At 42.0% G+C, this 17,780-nt stretch overlaps 1 protein-coding gene across 1 annotated transcript in view; it reads left to right on the top strand.

The window, feature by feature from the left end:
• Window positions 1-17,780, top strand: part of LOC148342160 (uncharacterized) — a 393,910-nt gene that overhangs the window by 293,025 nt on the left and 83,105 nt on the right. The gene's annotated exons all lie outside the window — the stretch shown is intronic.

The following is a 17,780-nucleotide window of genomic DNA, read 5'->3' as shown; positions in this document are numbered from 1 at the left end:
ACCCACCGCTAAATTCTTCTGATTTAGTGTGGAACTGACTGTAATTTTCTCAAAGCATGTCCAGTGCTACTCTAAAGGACTACGACATAATTCATTAAGTCTTTGTGTCCCGATAACCTCATCTTCGCGCGTTGATCCTTTTCGGCGTAGTTAGCTTAGCTTGTTAGCTAGCTAGCCGCTAACGAAAAGAGGCACATGACTCATCGCCAAGCAGAGATCGAGTGCGGATTTTTTGTAATTATCATTTGAAAATGTGTGAAATAACGACACCCAAGTACAAAGAGGAACTTTGTGGAATAAAATAAGAGAACGAGCAACATCATCAACTGCTGGACGAAGTTTGCAACCAGCCTCGTGTTGTGCCACTCAAAGCAGGTTTGTACACGTCTAACTCTCATTTGCTTTGTAGAGAACGACTTTCTTTCATTAGAAATATGCATCACAACATTAAGTTGTTTGGGGAAATCGTTCAAGGTTATTGCCGTTTTATTTTTAAATATTGCCTTTTACTTGCAGGTCTGCTGAGCAATTGTTTATGTCAAATGTAATCAGTGCAGAAAATATATGCCAAAGAATAACCAATAGTGGGGGGTGAACTCCATGTTTTTCCCAGTATAAAATTTACATTTAAAATAACAAAATAAAATTTTCTGGTTTTTATATTTTGTTCAAGCAATTCCTTACGGAAGGAATTCCGCCTAACTCTAAAAATGTGCACATTGCCGCGAAAACGTTCATGGCGGTTGATCAATTTCAGTGAATAAAACACAAAATATTAAGTTTTTTTTTTTAAAAATCAAGTACGGATTGGTCTTATTTATTTATGAACTTTTTACTGGCTTGGTCGGGTGAGTCAATGAACCTCGGGTGGCCCTGCACTGTTTTGTGCACGTGTGCGTAGTTTCACCCCATCCAAACATTTAAAATACATTGAATGCATCCATCCAGGGTTGCACGGTTCTCATCAGTGAACAAGCGCATGCTGCAAGGAATGCATCTGCATCTTTGTCTTACTATGGGCTCAAAAAGGCTGAAAGTCACAACCCCCTTTTCTACCTACAAGTCCAGGAACATTTAGTTCCTGGTAATAAAGTTCCTGTGGCCCAGGTGGTTTGGATCTCCCCCACAACTCATAGTTCCTGGTAATTTTTGCAAATGACAATGACGACGGAACAATGGGAGGTGTTGTGTTACTTTGTTACTCATTACTGACACCCTATAGCTGTTAAGCGTCATTGCAGTTCCAAAATAATTCAGTGAACTCTAAAAAAATATTTTGGTTTATCTTAGTTGAATTTGAATTCATATTCCAGAAACATCTGTGACTATGTCAGGAATGAAATCGGGCATCGGCCGCAACGTGCTTCCTTTTTAAATGCTCGTTTATCACTGTTGTGCTGCTAAAGGGAGGTTTACATCGTAGGACGTAATTTTGTGAAATGCCCCCATGGTCCGGTCCAAGTTGGGGTCGCACGCATTTCTCCGTATGCGGCAGGCACAAGTCAAGGTAGCACGGTAGAAACAATATAAGACAAAGTCGCCGCATGAGGTTTGACTTGACCAAACCAAATGTGTGTTTGTCTTTCTGTGTCCTACAGATGTCAGTGAAAACGATCTCCGTTCTGTGAAAGATGAGCCAGATTTGACTCACATCAAAAAGGAGGATGAGGAGGAGGAGATCAACAAGTCACCACTGAACGTTGTCCCTATAAAGACTGAAGATGAAAACAAGGATGAGAATGAGGACAACAGAGGGGCGGAGCCTCCAAGCAGCAGCTCAAGTCATCACGTGACAACAGAAGGTGATGAAGACCACCGGGGGCCATCACAAGTACATAATGAGGACACATCAGATGCTCATGACAATGATGATGATACTAATGATGATGATGATGATGATGGGCAAGCCAAAGGTGAAAGGGCATGTCACACTGACTCATTCACTTCAAAGCTGTCTTTAAAAGGGCACAGAAAAACACACAGTGGTGAAAACCCTTTTTCCTGCTCGGTTTGTGGCAAAAGCTTCTCTCGAAAGTCTCATTTAGTAAGGCACACAAGAACGCACAGTGGAGAAAAACATTTTTCCTGCTCAGTTTGCGGAAAAGGTTTCTCTCAAAAGGCAAATTTAACAGAACATGCAAGAACACACAGTGGAGGAAAACCTTTTTCCTGCTCAGTTTGTGGCAAGAGTTTCTCTCGAAGGTCTCATTTAACAATCCACACAAGAACACACAGTGGTGAAAAATCTTTTTCCTGCTCAGTTTGTGGAAAATGCTTCTCTCATAAGGCAAATTTAACAAGCCACACAAGAACACACACTGGAGAAAAACCATTTTCCTGCTTGGTTTGTGGTAAAAGCTTTTCTCTAAAATCAAGTTTAAAATACCACACAAGAATACACAGTGGAGAAAACCCTTTTTCCTGCTCAGTTTGTGCCAAGAGGTTCTCTCAAAAGTCGTATTTACGACGCCACACAAGAACACACAGTGGAGACAAGCCATTCAGTTGCAGCGTTTGTTCTAAAAAATTTGTCACTAAACAGGGAGCTGAGAGACACGATTGTGCTGGCGAGAATTGCAGCGATCCTTGAAGATTAAAAAAAGAAAAAAAAATGAAAGAACCGACTCTTTGTGGTAAGATGTAAATTTTGATTTTGAATAAAATATGATATATTGAATTTTGCAAAGCTTTTTTTGTCATGATCCGCGTCGGGCATGACAGGCCTTTGTTATTGTTTTCGTACGCATATGGGTTTTGTTATTGTTTTCGTCCCCTCCTTCCCGCCATGTGTTTTCTGTTATTGTTTTGGTCAGCTTTGATAGCGCCTCCCCTCAGCACTCGTCCTCACCAGCCACGCACCTGTTCCCCGTTACCCTCATCACGCACCTGATTCCCATCTGCTCCCCTAATTACTCGGACTATTTAAGCCTCCCAGACCCACCACTCTGTGTCGGGTCATTACCGCAACTTACGTACTGCCACGACCACGTTTTGTGCACGTTCATGTTCTCGTTCCTGCTCTGATTCCCGTTCCCGCTCTGATTCACGTTCCTGCTCTGATTCTCGTTCCTGCTCTGATTCTCGTTCCGCTCTCGCTCACGCCCCCGCTCTCGTTCATGCCCTTTATCCTTGTCCCAGTTAGTCGTGTTCACTTTGCCCTGGTTGTTTTATATCCTGCCCCGTTGTTTGTCCATGTTCGATCTCTTCAATAAATTCCCTTCACGCTACTCACCTCTCTGCCTCCTCGCCTTTTGGGTCCACCTCCTCCTCGCCGACCGGCGAGTCTTGACATTTTTATTGACATTAAGCCAATGTGATCCGTGCCAGAATAACCATTGTGTCTGAGTGATGATGATTTGTTTTGGTGTTTACATCAAACATGTAAATAAAAATAATTGCCTTTGTCTGGAACAACATTTGTTAATGTTTTGCTTTTCAGTTGTCTTTTTAATCGTACCTAATGGAAAAGGTGTGAGAAGAAACGGTGCTTATGAAATCGTTGCCTTCCACAATCATCAATAAAATGACTTGTTCCACTTGCTCAACTGGCCTCCATTACGCAGTGTGAAAAGGTGAAAAACTGAACTAGAAGTTGAACTATAAAAAGAACAAGAAAGAGAAGCGTGAATAGTCTCAGTTTCTCTCAAAAGTTTTGGTATGTCAGGAGTTGGCAACTTGATGGCGACTGGAGTCAGTTCAAAAATCCTCGGGATGAATTACATACCAGTATTTTGGCGAATCAGATTTTCCCTGTGAAGAAAAGATACTTTTTAGAAAGTTTTGAAGATGCTACCAAAGACGCTCATGGGTATTTATTGGTGGATTTAAATCCTTCATGTCCAGAACAATATCGTTTGAGGACGGGTGTACTTCCGGATCAGTGGCCTACCGTCTACATCCCCAAAGGCTAACATGTCTAAGCTTTTAAAAACAAACGCTCCGCTCCTCAAGACCCTGTTTAAAGCCTCGACCAAGAAGCGTAAAGACATACTGACCAAGGGTCCGGCCTCTTTGATCAAGGTATTGTGCGAAATTGCTTTCAATCTGTTGAAAGGTCATATACCCCTTTCACCTGCACAGTTTAAGAAATTAGAAAAACAAAAGAAAATTATTAGACTATTGGCCCATAAAAAAACGAGCCTGAAGAAAAAACGCGCCGCTTTGACTCAAAGGGGTGGATTTATTCTTCCTCTGCTGGGGACTGTTGTACCCCTCCTAGGTAATCTTTTAGAAGGATTAATCAACAAAAATTAACCATCATGAGTTTAAAGCAACCCAGAAGATGTTTCTTCTATCGCCTCAACAACTGGAACGACTGAAAAAACCCGAACCTACCATCAGACAAACGGCTGAACAGGCTTTGGATGTGAAGATGAAAGCCATTTTAGAAGATCGATCGTTAACCCAGCATGAAAAAATAACAAAGTATCAGTCTTAACTGCACCGTTATCTAACTCTTCTCAAACAAGGAGAAAAGGAAGAACGACCCCTGGCAATGACCCTACCGCTAACACCAGAAGTTTTGAACTCTTCAAAGAGCTCGGTTGTCGAAGTGCAAGACAAAAAGGTGGGGGATGAAACTGAGTCCTGGTTCGATATCCTGCAAAACGTTCCGACTCGTTATCGGAAAAACGCCAACTATGTTTTGAGAAAACTCGAGGACGCCCATCGAAGTTGGACCCCTCGTCACGAATTTATGTATCAAGATAAACCGATAAAAGGATCGCATATGACCGATTTACTCAGACAAATTACTGTGACGGGCAAAAACATCACGACTCGAACACCTAGAGGCTGGAAGGAGTTTCTGCACACTCTATACGAACTCAATATTCCTGAAACCACCATCGTCAACCCCCACGCCCGCGATGAATTCAGAAGATTGAAACTCCGAGGGTAGTTAAGTTCTGATGATGGCGATATTGAGAGGAGGACATCCAGTAGGAAGAAGATGAGTAGAAAAAGAAGACATGCTTCTGTAAAGTGGTTGGGTTATTCCCCCTCATTGGTGTCAATGAAAAACCGAAAATGTTTGTATGTTTTTACATATGTTTTATTCAATAAAAAAACATTTTGAAATCATTACAGACAATGACATGTTTTAAATTTGTGAAAAGAACACACCGCCTGTCCGATACATGGCTTTTCTACACACGTTTGATAATGTTTAACAAAAGTAGACACCATGGCGTCGTTCTGTAACACATCATCCTTGTAGCATGCTAACACATCCTGATAACTCAACCCACAGCCTCTATGGGTTAAATAATAGACGCAATGCTGTCCGCAGGTGATTGACAGCTCGTGTTGCAGACGTCTGTTATGGTACAAAATACGGCGGGAATGTTTTTTCAAAAATGAGTTTATGGTTTGCGGATAATATTGAAATTCCGGGGGAATTCCAAAAGCATCAAAAAAAGCACTCGTTCCATCTTTTTCCAGCGTTAGAGCTAGCCAATGCTCTCCAGGTAGGTTGCGAGGATGTGTGTTGACGATGTAGAAGATTGGTGGGGTAGGTTGCAGCGAATTTATTTCATCCGAAGCGTAAACGCCTCCAAATAAACGCCCTTGTAGACGTTTCATGAGTTTCTCCAGCTCTCTCCCGTTCATCAGTAATAATCCACCAAGACTTGTCGTTTTGAATTAATTTCCAGGATGGAATCGTAGCATGCATACACGATAAGGGTGGTTGTGTGTGGGAGTGGGACTCTGAATCTCATCTCTAACCTCAAACTCCCGTTGGAGACGGGTGCAAGAGCTCCCGAATCATCGTTGGGGTTTAAGTTAAAAACATAGAGCGCGTATCCGCCTGAAAAGTCCTCGCGGTTCATCCAAAGAGGTAAATCTTTCAAATGTCTTCCTGTCGCTGTAAACAAGTTATGAAGCTCTCGAACCGCGTTTCCCGCATTAAATTGGGGTTGGAAGGCTTTGGCTGGAATCTGTCTCCCTTCTTGACATAGCGCTAAATATTCCAAATGATGATGAGCGAAATTAAATGGATTCAAATCTTTTCTGCCCACAAAGGCGTTGTGGTTGACAAGCCCTAACACCACATAACGAGGTGTATGGCCGAGGAAAAGGTTGTCTTGTTGACATGTTCTGGAATGTTGGGGGATAGAATAAGTTTTCACATTAATTCTTGATAACGGGTATAAAGCATTTTCTTTGTTGAGCGCCGCAGCATGACCGATAGAGATGGCCGGTGAGACGGCGACTCTTTTCACAAAGAGGGATGCGCCCATGATTTTCAGATGATAGTTCATATCGGGAGGACTCATAAAACAAAATTGGTCGTTGGCTTTGATGAGTTTCACTCGTAGATCCACGTTATTGAGAAGATGTCTCGAATATGTCGGTGTGTAGAGGTCCTATCACGGTGAATGGTCGGGAACCCGTCACAAATTCCGATCGGCGTATCAAACCTTTGTGAACAGCATCCCCCGTTAAGGCTGTTGAATCCATATGTCCTGGTGTATCTTTGTAAAACATAGCCGCTATACTAGCCAGTATACTAGTAGGCTAGTGAGGTATTGACTGTCTGTTTGCTTAGATTGGCTTGGCTTGACGCGCTGGCGGCTTTGCTACCTGTGATTGCTTTGCGATGTTATTCACCAAAGAGTCCATGAGTATCTTGTTAAAAGGTTAGGTTTATTTATCAATCGTCAATATTAAAATCAATCTAAAACACCATAAAGTTGCACACGCTCCGCCCAAGCGGTCAAAAACCTGTATGGCCTTTAAGTCCGTACCTGGGCATACCTTCTTCCTCTTCCCTTTTATATAATCAGTCAGAGCGCCACACAGTGCTCAACAAAAGTAATACACACACACATTTGACCCCTATTTGGCGTCTACACACCGGCCCCTAATTGACATGGTTCACAAACATGGCAATTCCTAAAATATATTCCCCCCCCCCGAACATTTTAAATAAATTAGGTCTCACAGACTAAGCATAATTTGGAAATTGGTCTTTCAACTATATTGGATTTTGTTCTCAATTTTACGGATCTCACTAACCCAAGTGCATCTGCATAAACTTCCAAGACTCTCCCTAGAAGCCAGGATCCCCATGGAGCAGATGGATCCATAATGGTCACAATGTCTCCGACAGCCAGGTTCCTTTTCTTGTCATTCCATTTCTGTCTTTGTTGAAGCAATGGCAAGTACTCACGAACCCATCTCTTCCAAAATAAATCAGCAAGGAATTGGATTTGCTTCCACCTCCTTTTCCCATACTGGTCCTCAGCCGAAAAGACACCAGGCGAAATTGACGGCTTCCCTCGTAACAGGAGAATATGATTGGGCGTGAGTGGTTCCAAGTCATTGGGGTCATCTGACAGCTTGGTGATTGGTCTATCATTCAAGATAGCTTCTGCCTCACATAACACTATTGCCAGTCCATCATCATCCAAGGTTTGTTGACGTAAAACCGAGTTTAGGACCCTTCTCACTGAACAAATCATCCTCTCTCAAAGGCCGCCAAATTGGGAGCACGGAGGTGGGTTAAAAGTCCAATTAACTCCAACTTGCGCAAGATGTCCTGTTATCGCTGCCTGATCCAAATTGGCTAGAAATATGCAGACCTTTACCAAGGATGACTGGATGCTTGGCCTCCTCTGGCATTGCACCTTTGCCTAGCCTACCTCCAACTCTTAGCAGCCCATCATCTAAGGTAGGGTCCAATTTACAGATAGGGCTATGGCGGCTCACACTCGAACCCTTTGCAAGAGCTTCTATTTCCAACTTAAACCTCTGATGCTGACAGTAACGGATGATGGAAATGTCAGCATCTTGTAAATCTTTTAATGCTAAAATGTGTCTTTGTGGCTTTCTGATGGGCTTATTACATAACACGGTGACATTTCTTGAGGGAAGCAGCTGCTTGTTCCCCTTGCACTTTTCCTTCAACCATGATTTCAACTTTGAATACCCAGACGCTGCTCTTTTTAGCCTTCTCCAATCTGAGAAGAATAGGATCAGCTGATCTGTTGGTACAGGAGTGCACACACTGACAGCATGAGCTGCTGCCTCCTTCCTGACTTCTTTATCTTCCACGTCCAAAGAGACATCCAGCAGTGTCTGTGGCCACTGATCCTCTTCCCTCCACAGGTATTCTGGTCCTTCCAGCCATCTTCTGCTTTTCAAAAAGTCAGAAACACTCAGACCTCGCGACACATAATCAGCTGGATTCTCCCTTGTACCAACATGTCTCCATTGTGCAGGCTCAGACAAGTCTCGTATTACGGCAACTCGATTTGCAACAACTGTATAAAATCGCCGATCTTCATTGCAAACATACTTCAGCACGGATGTGCTATCGGTCCAAAACACAGACCTATTAAGGTGCATTCCAAGCTCAGCCTTGATCATAGCATCCATCTTCACAACGAGAACAGCTGCAGACAGTTCAAGTCGGGGAATAGTCACAACCTTTAAGGGTGTTACTCTACCCTTGCCAAGGAGAAAGGATACGTGAACTTGGTTTTCGTCGCTCACTAAACGCACATCTGTGACAGTTCCATAGCCTCCTTCGCTGGCGTCAGAAAAATGATGTAATTGTGCCTGCTTTACAGCTACAAACCCAGCTGGTCTAATACACCGGTCAACTTTAAATGTAGCTAGCTGGCCCAAGTCCTCCAACCACCTTCTCCATCGCTTTAAAATGTCTTGTGGCAAAGGATCATCCCAACTGCAGCCCCTTCTACACAGCTCCTGTTGCATTATTTTGGCCTGAAGGGTCACTGGCACCAGGAACCCCAGTGGGTCGTAAACAGAACTGTTGACTGATAGCATCCCACGTCTGGTCAGAGCCCGATGCTTTATTTCCGATCCAAAGACGAAAGCCTCCGTCTCCACACACCACTGAAGACCAAGCGCTCTTTCTACTGGAAGCTTGTCATTGTCCAAATCCAACATCTTCAGCTCTTTGACTCTCCATTCTTCAGAGATGGCTTGCAAAACAACACGACTGTTGCTAATCCATTTTTCCAAAGCAAAGCCTCCTTGTTGACAGAGAGCAATGAGGCCCTGTATCAGCTGGATAGCTTTTGTGACAGTGGCTGTGCTCTTCAGACAATCATCAACATAAAAGTTCTGTTGAACAGCTTCTATAACAACCGGTAGGCACTTAGACTGATTGTCTTGAGCCATTCTTCTCAGAGCATAAGCTGCGCAACTTGGTGATGAGATGGCTCCAAATAAATGCACCATCATTCTGTAAGGGACTGGTTGTTGTGTTGTGTCTCCATTAGGCCACCACAAAAAACGTAGAAAGTCCCGATCCTCCTCTGGCACACGGACTTGATGGAACATAGCTTGAATGTCTCCCATGAAGGCTATTGGCTGTTGTCTAAACCTCATGAGGACGCCCATCAACGTGCTTGTGAGAAGGGACCCTTGCAGCAGCTCTGTATTCACGGACAAGCCCTTAAACGGGGCACCGCAGTCAGACACGACACGCAGTGTTCCCTTTCTGGGATGATGGACACCATGATGGGGAATATCCCAAACTCTTCCTGAATCAAGGTCTCTTTGATCATCAGGTACTTCTTCTTGTAACCGTTGTTGGGCCGCAGCAAAATTGTTTGGTAAGAAGACATCTTTCTTCTTAAAAGGTAAGTTTATAGTATACTTTCCATCCTGTAACTTGGCAGATGTTTCCATTATATTGAGAGACTGCTGGTCTTCTCTTGACATTTCCTGGCTTTCCATGTGCTTCTCGCAGAAATCATGATTATACTGGTTCATTAGCAGCTCCTTCAGCCTGCTGACACCAATTCTATTCACAGATACGACAGAAGCTTCCATCCTACTATTCCCATCCAGTGGGCCATTAACCACCCAGCCGAGCGCAGTTTTGACAGCATACGGACCATTACCTTGACTATTAATAACTTCCCATGGCTCCAATAGCTTGGGTGCATTGATCCCGATCAACAGGTCAACCTTGGCTTGAATGGACGGTACCTGTATACCTGACAAATACGGCCATTTAAGGAGGTCTTGAGATGTTACCATATCGTCTGTAGTGACTGGCATTTGCGCCTGTGTAAGCATTTCCGGCAATGGATGGAACTGAGAGCTTTCCAGGCCGGCCACCTCGAGATTAAAAAGTGAAAAGGCATGACTCATCTTTGTTTGACCCATTGTTCGTATCAGGACTTGGGTTCTCTTTCCAGAGAGGTTCAAGCGATTCATCAGTTGTTCAGAACAAAATGTTCCGGTGCTGCCTGAATCCAAGAATGCATATGTTAAGATCACACAGTCACCTTTGGCAGCTTTTACTTTAACAGGCAGCACTGACAACATGGTGCAACAATTGCCGGCCCCTGTATGTCCACAAGTTGTTCTTAAAGACACTGTTCTTAAAATTCCGTCGAATTCCGCGATAAATGGTGTTAATAGGGACATTAGGGCTGATAACTGTCCGATAACCTTATGTCAATTTAAAGAAAATATCTCTTGAGAGCCTAACAAAATTGGTTAGTGCAGCAAAACCGACAACTTGTGTGCTCGATCCGCTTCCTGGTAAACTAATTAAAGAACTGTTTACGACCCTAGGACCGTCTGTTTTAAATATAATTAATCTATCGCTTACCACGGGTGTAGTACCAGCAGCTTTTAGGACCGCCGTTATCCGACCGTTACTTAAGCAACCAAACCTTGACCCAGAGAGTCTCATCAACTATAGGCCGGTTTCAAATCTTCCGTTTATTGCAAAAATTCTTGAAAAAGTCGTAGCGCAACAACTTAATGAATATATGACTGCTAATAATCAATTTGAACCTTTCCAATCGGGTTTTAGAGCCGACCACTCTACTGAGACGGCCCTTGCTAAAGTTACAAATGATCTTCTCATAGCTTTGGACGCCGACACCTCATCAATATTACTCTTACTCGATCTTAGTGCCGCTTTTGATACCGTTGATCATAACATATTAAAACGCCTTGAAACGTGTGTTGGCATTTCAGGTTCAGCGCTTTCTTGGTTTAATTCGTATCTGTCGGAGAGGACGCACCGTGTAATTCATGGCAATACGACTTCGGATCTTTGTAAGATCATATGTGGAGTTCCGCAGGGATCGGTACTTGGACCTCTATTGTTTAGCATCTATATGCTACCGCTTGGTGATATTATACGGAAATATAACATTAGTTTTCACTGTTATGCTGATGATACGCAATTATACATGCCGTTGGATATAACGAATCCGCGCGACTGCTATAAATTAGAGGCGTGCCTTGCCGAAATTAAACAATGGATGTCTTTCAATTTTTTGCGTCTTAACTCAGATAAAACCGAGATGCTCATCATTGGACCAGCGCGTCATCGGTACCTTTTCAAAGACACCACTCTGAATATCGATAAATGTAATATTATCCAAAAGGATTCAACAAAAAATCTCGGTGTTATATTTGACGCAACTATGTCATTTCAAATCCACATTAAAAATATTACTCGAACTGCGTTTTTTCATCTGCGTAACATTGCTAAAATTCGCCCAATTCTATTAACTTGTGATGCAGAAATCTTAATCCATGCGTTTGTTACGTCTCGCCTCGACTATTGTAACGCTTTGCTCTCGGGTCTCCCCATGTCGAGTATTAAAAGTCTGCAGTTAGTTCAAAATGCAGCAGCTAGACTCTTAACTAAGATGAGAAAGTTTGATCATATTACCCCGATATTAGCCAATTTGCATTGGCTCCCGGTCCACTTGAGATGTGATTTTAAAGTTCTGCTACTTACTTTTAAAATATTGCACGGCTTAGCACCTTCCTATCTCGTTGACCTCGTGGTACCATATGTTCCGTCCCGAAACCTTCGCTCACAAAATGCTGGTCTTTTAGTGATCTTCCGAGCCAAAAAGAAGTCTGCAGGTTCTAGAGCGTTCTCTATTCGGGCACCAATGCTTTGGAATGCACTACCCTCAGATATTAGAGGTGCCACTTCAGTAGAAATGTTCAAAACACTACTAAAGACGCATTTATACTCTTGTGCATTTACTTTAAATATTTGTTGGCCTGTTTACTGCCGCTTTTTTCCCTTTTCTGCCCCCCTTTCCCCGGCTGGGAGATTAGGTGACGGTGACCCACTAGGAAGTTTAAGGCATTGACCAACTGGGCATGCACCTGTTCCAGTGATGTCGTCTTCCTGCAGCGCGACATTTGATTAATTTATTTATATACTTTAGCATCTAATTTAATTATTTGTTGGCCTGTTTACTGCCGGTTCTTCTCTTTTCTGCCCTCTCTTCCCCTGCTTGGGAATTAGGTGATGGGGACATGCTTTGAAGATTACGGCACTGACGAACCGGGAAGGGACCTGCTCTGCCGAAGTCGTCTTCATGCAGCGCCTTTTCTGATTTCCTTATATTTCAGCACTTCGTTGAACTACTTGTTGGCCTGTTTACTACTTCTGTTCGTTTTTTTCTGTTCCCAATTCCCCGACGTGGGAATTAGGTGATGGTGATTCACTTGGAAGTGGCTGTTCTGAATTTACACCAACTGACCGGTACAAGATCGAAGGCTCATCCTCGGATATGCTGCCATGGAGATTACGGCCCTGGATGAGGACGCACTCCACTGAAGTCATCTTCCTGCAGCACTTCTTTTGATTGACTCTCACATGATCTCATCTAACATTGTATAGCATCATTTTATGTGTCAAATGTTGGCCAGTTGGCAACCATTGCAGCCTGGAAGGGGGATTCCCCCATCTGTGGTCCCTTCTCAAGGTTTCTCACTTTTCCCCTAATGAGGTTTTTTGAGTTTTTCCTTGCCCTCCTGGGGGTTAAGATCAGTGGATGTCGATTGTGGTTATGTAAAGCCCTTTGAGACTGTCTCTGATTAAGGGCTATACAAATAAAATTGACTTGACGTGACGCATATGCATTCCTATCACGCTAGTCTTTGGGATTTCCCTCCAAAAGTCCCCCAGAGGGAGAGCAGATGCGTCTCCCCGTTGATACGACCTGTCTACTAGTGACCACCTTAAATTACTCTCATACCCTGGAAGGTCACTGACCTGGCGAGAGAATTGCCACCACCATAAACAATGCTCAGGCCTATTTTCTATCTCTTTTATTCAGAAAGTGAAATATTAAATGTATGTGAGGGGATATTTGAAGACTTTGAGTTTTGTTCAATGAACCATACATATACGACCCAGCCAAACACACCGAGAAAACCAGCGCTGACTCCAGTCGCCATCATGTTGCCAACTCCTGACATACCAAAACTTTTGAGAGAAACTGAGCCGATTTGCGTTTCTCTTTCTGGTTCTTTTCATAGTTCAACTTCTAGTTCAGATTTTCACCTTTTCACACTGCGGAATGAAGGCCAGTTGAGCAAGTGGAACAAGTGATTTTATTGATGACTGTGGAAGGTACCGATTTCATAAGCAGTTTCTTCTCACACCTTTTCCATTAAGTACGATTAAAAAGACAACTGAAAAGCATAACGTTAACAAATGTTATTCCAGGCAAAAGCAATTAATTTTATTTACATGTTTGAAGTAAACACACAAAAAAAAAATCATCACTCAGACACAATGGTTCTTCTGGCAATGATCACATTGGCTTAGTGTCAATAAAAGAGCTATGCAAAACTAAATTTATCATATTTCATTCAAAATCACATTTACATCTTACCACAAAGAGTCAGTTCCTTCAGTTTTTTGTTTTCTTTTTTTAAGCTTCAAGGATCGCTGCTATTCTCACCAGCACAATCGTGTCTCTTAGCACTCCGTTTAGTGAAGAATTTTTTAGCACAAACGCTGCAACTGAATGGCTTGTCTCCACTGTGCGTTCTTGTGTGGATTCCTAAATTTGACTTTACAGAGAAGCTTTTGCCACAAACAGAGCAGGTAAAGGGTTTTTCTCCACTGTGTATTCTTCTATGTTTAGTTAAATCTTGCTTTTGAGAGAAACTCTTGCCACAAACTGTCAGGTTTAAAAGGTCCTGACGCCTTCATTAGACTGAATTAAATGCTGAGAACCAGAGGAATAACCAGGGAAGGTTTTGTCTTTTCTCCATCGCGATGGGAGGAGAAGCCAGGAAGTGAAGTAGACGTCTTGCCAGTTCACTCTCCCGCACTCTCACTGACTTCTTCGCCCATCCCTCTGGACTTTATTCAAAGAAAAACGAAACCTATGGAAAGTGAAACTTAAACAAGCGTGTGGGTGTGCGCATGTGTGCTGAAGCAATGATGTGCGTGTCTGTGAGTGTGTGTGTAATTATCATTGTTACAAATAGTGTATAAAAAACATGATTAAAAATACACAAACTATTTACATACTCTCACATTTCCCCCCTGTTTGTCGGATTTAAATCATGTCCATACGGCTTTAAGATGAGTCATCAGGGAATAAAACATATAAAAATACATTTCAATGTGCCGAGTGAAAAATAACAAAACTGTCTCCACGCAGAGCTTGTCTCTGGGGGACTCGATGCAGGCCCCTTGCCTCGCTGTAGGAGGAGACAGCCGTCTTTACCTCCCGGATCTTCGCGTGTGGTGTATGTGTATGCATGTGTGGGGCTTGGGCGACAAGTCCATATTCTTTTTACGTTTCAGTGTCCAGTTCGAGTTCGTCATTGTCCAGTTCGAGTTTGTCATACTCAACATCAATCAGATTGTAATGTTATTTTTGGGCAACAAACATGCAGTTAATCACCATTTTTGTCATAAAAATAATGCAACATGAACAGACTACACATAACCAAAAATGAAAACCATAATTATCCCGATATATATTGTGTCTTTCAAATTCTTCATAGTGGTCATAACATCAATAATTGTTTCATTTTTAAAACTTTAAATGCAATTATGTTCTTCAATCAAGGCTCAAATTTCTTTATATACGTCATTAATTTCCAAACCATATCTAATCTTTTTATTTTGTGGCTTCAACATTCGTATCTGTGGCTGGTGGTGTGGTTCTGATGTGCGTGTGGTCCGAGATTGTGACTCGGGGAGGGATTCGCGTTGCTAGGCCTTTAGCTGGAAACCGGTGAAGTTTGTACTGCAACTGGTGGATCCAGCTGCCACGCCCCGCGACCTTTGCTGCGTCGGGGTCACCGCCATCATCTGGCGAGGGCCATCTCAGCATTCACTTCCCCCCAACGAAGTCGTTTCAACACCTTGAAGAAGAGTTGGTCTCCCACACGGACGTAATTTCTGTAAATCAGAACAACACTTGACCAGCATTGGCGTCTTTTGGATCTTTTTCGGTCAAACATATTTTTCGTTGGTGGTTCTGATGAACCTGAGAGTCTATAGGGGATAGTGTCCTTCCTTCGGCTGGCATCGTCCTCATTGCTGTGATTGAAACACAGTCTGGCCATTGTCTCTTTTTTTTCATTGTCTTGATAAGTCTGGCCATAACAGTTCAATTAGTGCGTTCCACAAGTCCTGCAGACTGTATGCACAGTGACGCTTTGAGTCCATTTTTTAACAACTGTCCCACTTGTTACAACATCATTCACAAAATGCATCATTTTCACTTCAAATCACTTCTTGAAATTCCAAATGTCAGGATAATTTGATTACACAACACTTTTCCCAATCGTTTTTAGCATCAGCATGTGTTGTTGGAAACAACTTGATCCATTTTGAAAACATATCAATCATAGTCAAACAATATTGCAACCCAAACAAATAACAGTGTCCAAAAAAAATTTTTGTTGAAAAGTCTGTATGTGGGAACAATTCCATATGATATCTCCTCCCTGTTGAGGCACGACGTCTGCTCGTGTCTCACTCAATGTTTGCATCATTGTCCACCCAATGTGCATGTTCAATTAGTGGTGCCTTTTTCCCTGGCCTGAGATCAACTTGTCAAGTTGATTTACTGTGTGTGTGCGTGTGTGTGTGTGTGTGTGCTTTCATTAAACCTCTTGTGCTTTGTTGACTCTGGGGTTATGGCTTGGCTCCAGCCTTTATTCAATCGTAATCGTGTCATTTTCTGTCCAGAAAAATTTTTTTTATTTACAAATACTTATTTAGACGTGCTTTATGCACAATTTTTCTTTCATCTTCTGTGATTTTTTTTTAAAGCGCCGTTTGCCCAATGTCGACAGAACACATAAACATTTGTCAGTTCACATTGTAACCATACAGATCATAGAAAATGGAAAACCCCAAATTTTAATTAGCTCACAACCGCCTATGCTCTTCCTGCTTATCCTAACAATTTCTCTTTTACAAGTTATCTGTTGGTATCACACTACTAATACTCCCATCGCATAAAAGTCAGCGTGATTTCTTCCTATAACCTTGGTTCTCAGACACTTTCTTATCAGTCTGGAAGGTGCACCTGGTCTTCATGTCTTACACGCCTGAATCAGTGCAAAACATCATGCTGTTTGTCCTGAACATACAGAATTTAGTATCTCTTGAAACAAAATTTCCATTCGCAATCCCCAAAACAAAAATGTTCCTCCAGTCGGGAGGAAAAAATGTCAAAAAGTCAAGTCCTGGGTTTGGTGAAAATTTGGACGGCTCCACAGTCGTGTGGCGCCTTCTAAATGGTGCGTGGAAAAAGAATGACGCTGGGCTTAAATGCATCGCACCTTATTAATGTAATGTTACAATTGAATCGCCGTGCAATGTGAATGTCGTGTGATGGAATGTCATTTTTTCATTCCTTAAAGCAGCAGTGAAAGCTCTTGATCACACTCTTAAGTGGTTCTCTGCCACGAAATCCAAATTGTTGTGACTAATATGCAAATGGATTCACTTTCCTGTGTTTCTGCAGCAATACAAGTCCATGAAGCCATTTTTTGCAGTCACTGTTTGCCCAAATGGCTTATAATAATAATTTGGTAGTGCGTTAAGATGCTTTGTAAATACAATCTTGCAGTGTATCTCCACAAGTTCCAACATACACAACCCATTTTATGGCCATGATACTATTGTTTTAAACTCACCCCAAGCCTGTTGGGCTCTTTCACTGCCGCATAAATTACAGCCCTGAGAGACTTTGGGCTCCAACTTTATCTATGAAAGGTCAGGGACTTAATGGAGGTCATGAAAGTCCCAAGGAAAGTGTTTACACAAAAGTGGTCTGGCAAAGATTTATTACAATTTTTCTTCCCGCTTATCACTGACAATGCGTCCTTTTAAAGTTTTGACTCTTGTTTAAATTCGCCCTTGCTTATTGATTCTGATATTAAAGTCCAATTGTCAGTGTATCACGGCCTAATAAGCAAAACGCATGTTGATGTAGAAGTCCTTCTACACACACTTTTTATGTTAGTTTTTTTCTTTCGCCATGTGATCTTCTGTTGCTTCTCTCTTTGTCCTGAAAAGTTATTGTTTATCACAAGACTCTCTGCTTCCTTCTTTTTTTTAAATGTTTTCTCTTTTTCTTCCTTCTGCTCAACACGTTCAAGCTTTTTGTGCATAATTTAAAATCTTCTTTTCCATTTTACAAGTTGGCCAATTTAAATTAGGTTGTTTTATTTGAAAAGCCTGTAATTCTCTTTTTCCCTTTTCACATAATCACAAATTTCTTATCACAGAATGAACATGTTAATTCTATTTTATTTTTTATTTTTTTTTTCTCTAATCTTGACTCATTTCACTTTGACCAATTCTACCTTAAAGTGGACAAGTACACATTAATGTTATCTGTAATTTCTAATTTCTTCTCTGCTTTAATGAAAATTATAGCCCTTGCCAAATTTTTCCTGTATCATTTATATTTCTGCATTTCATTGCATCTCTGGCCTACTTTAATATAAACATGATCAACTGGAATATGAAATCTAAAATA

The sequence above is a fragment of the Idiotropiscis lumnitzeri genome, chromosome 2 (genome assembly GCF_059441095.1).
Source record: "Idiotropiscis lumnitzeri isolate Australia: NSW breed Sydney's pygmy pipehorse chromosome 2, RoL_Ilum_1.0, whole genome shotgun sequence".
Taxonomy (NCBI): Eukaryota; Metazoa; Chordata; class Actinopteri; order Syngnathiformes; family Syngnathidae; genus Idiotropiscis; species Idiotropiscis lumnitzeri.
This window is presented reverse-complemented; position numbering and strand designations above follow the sequence as displayed.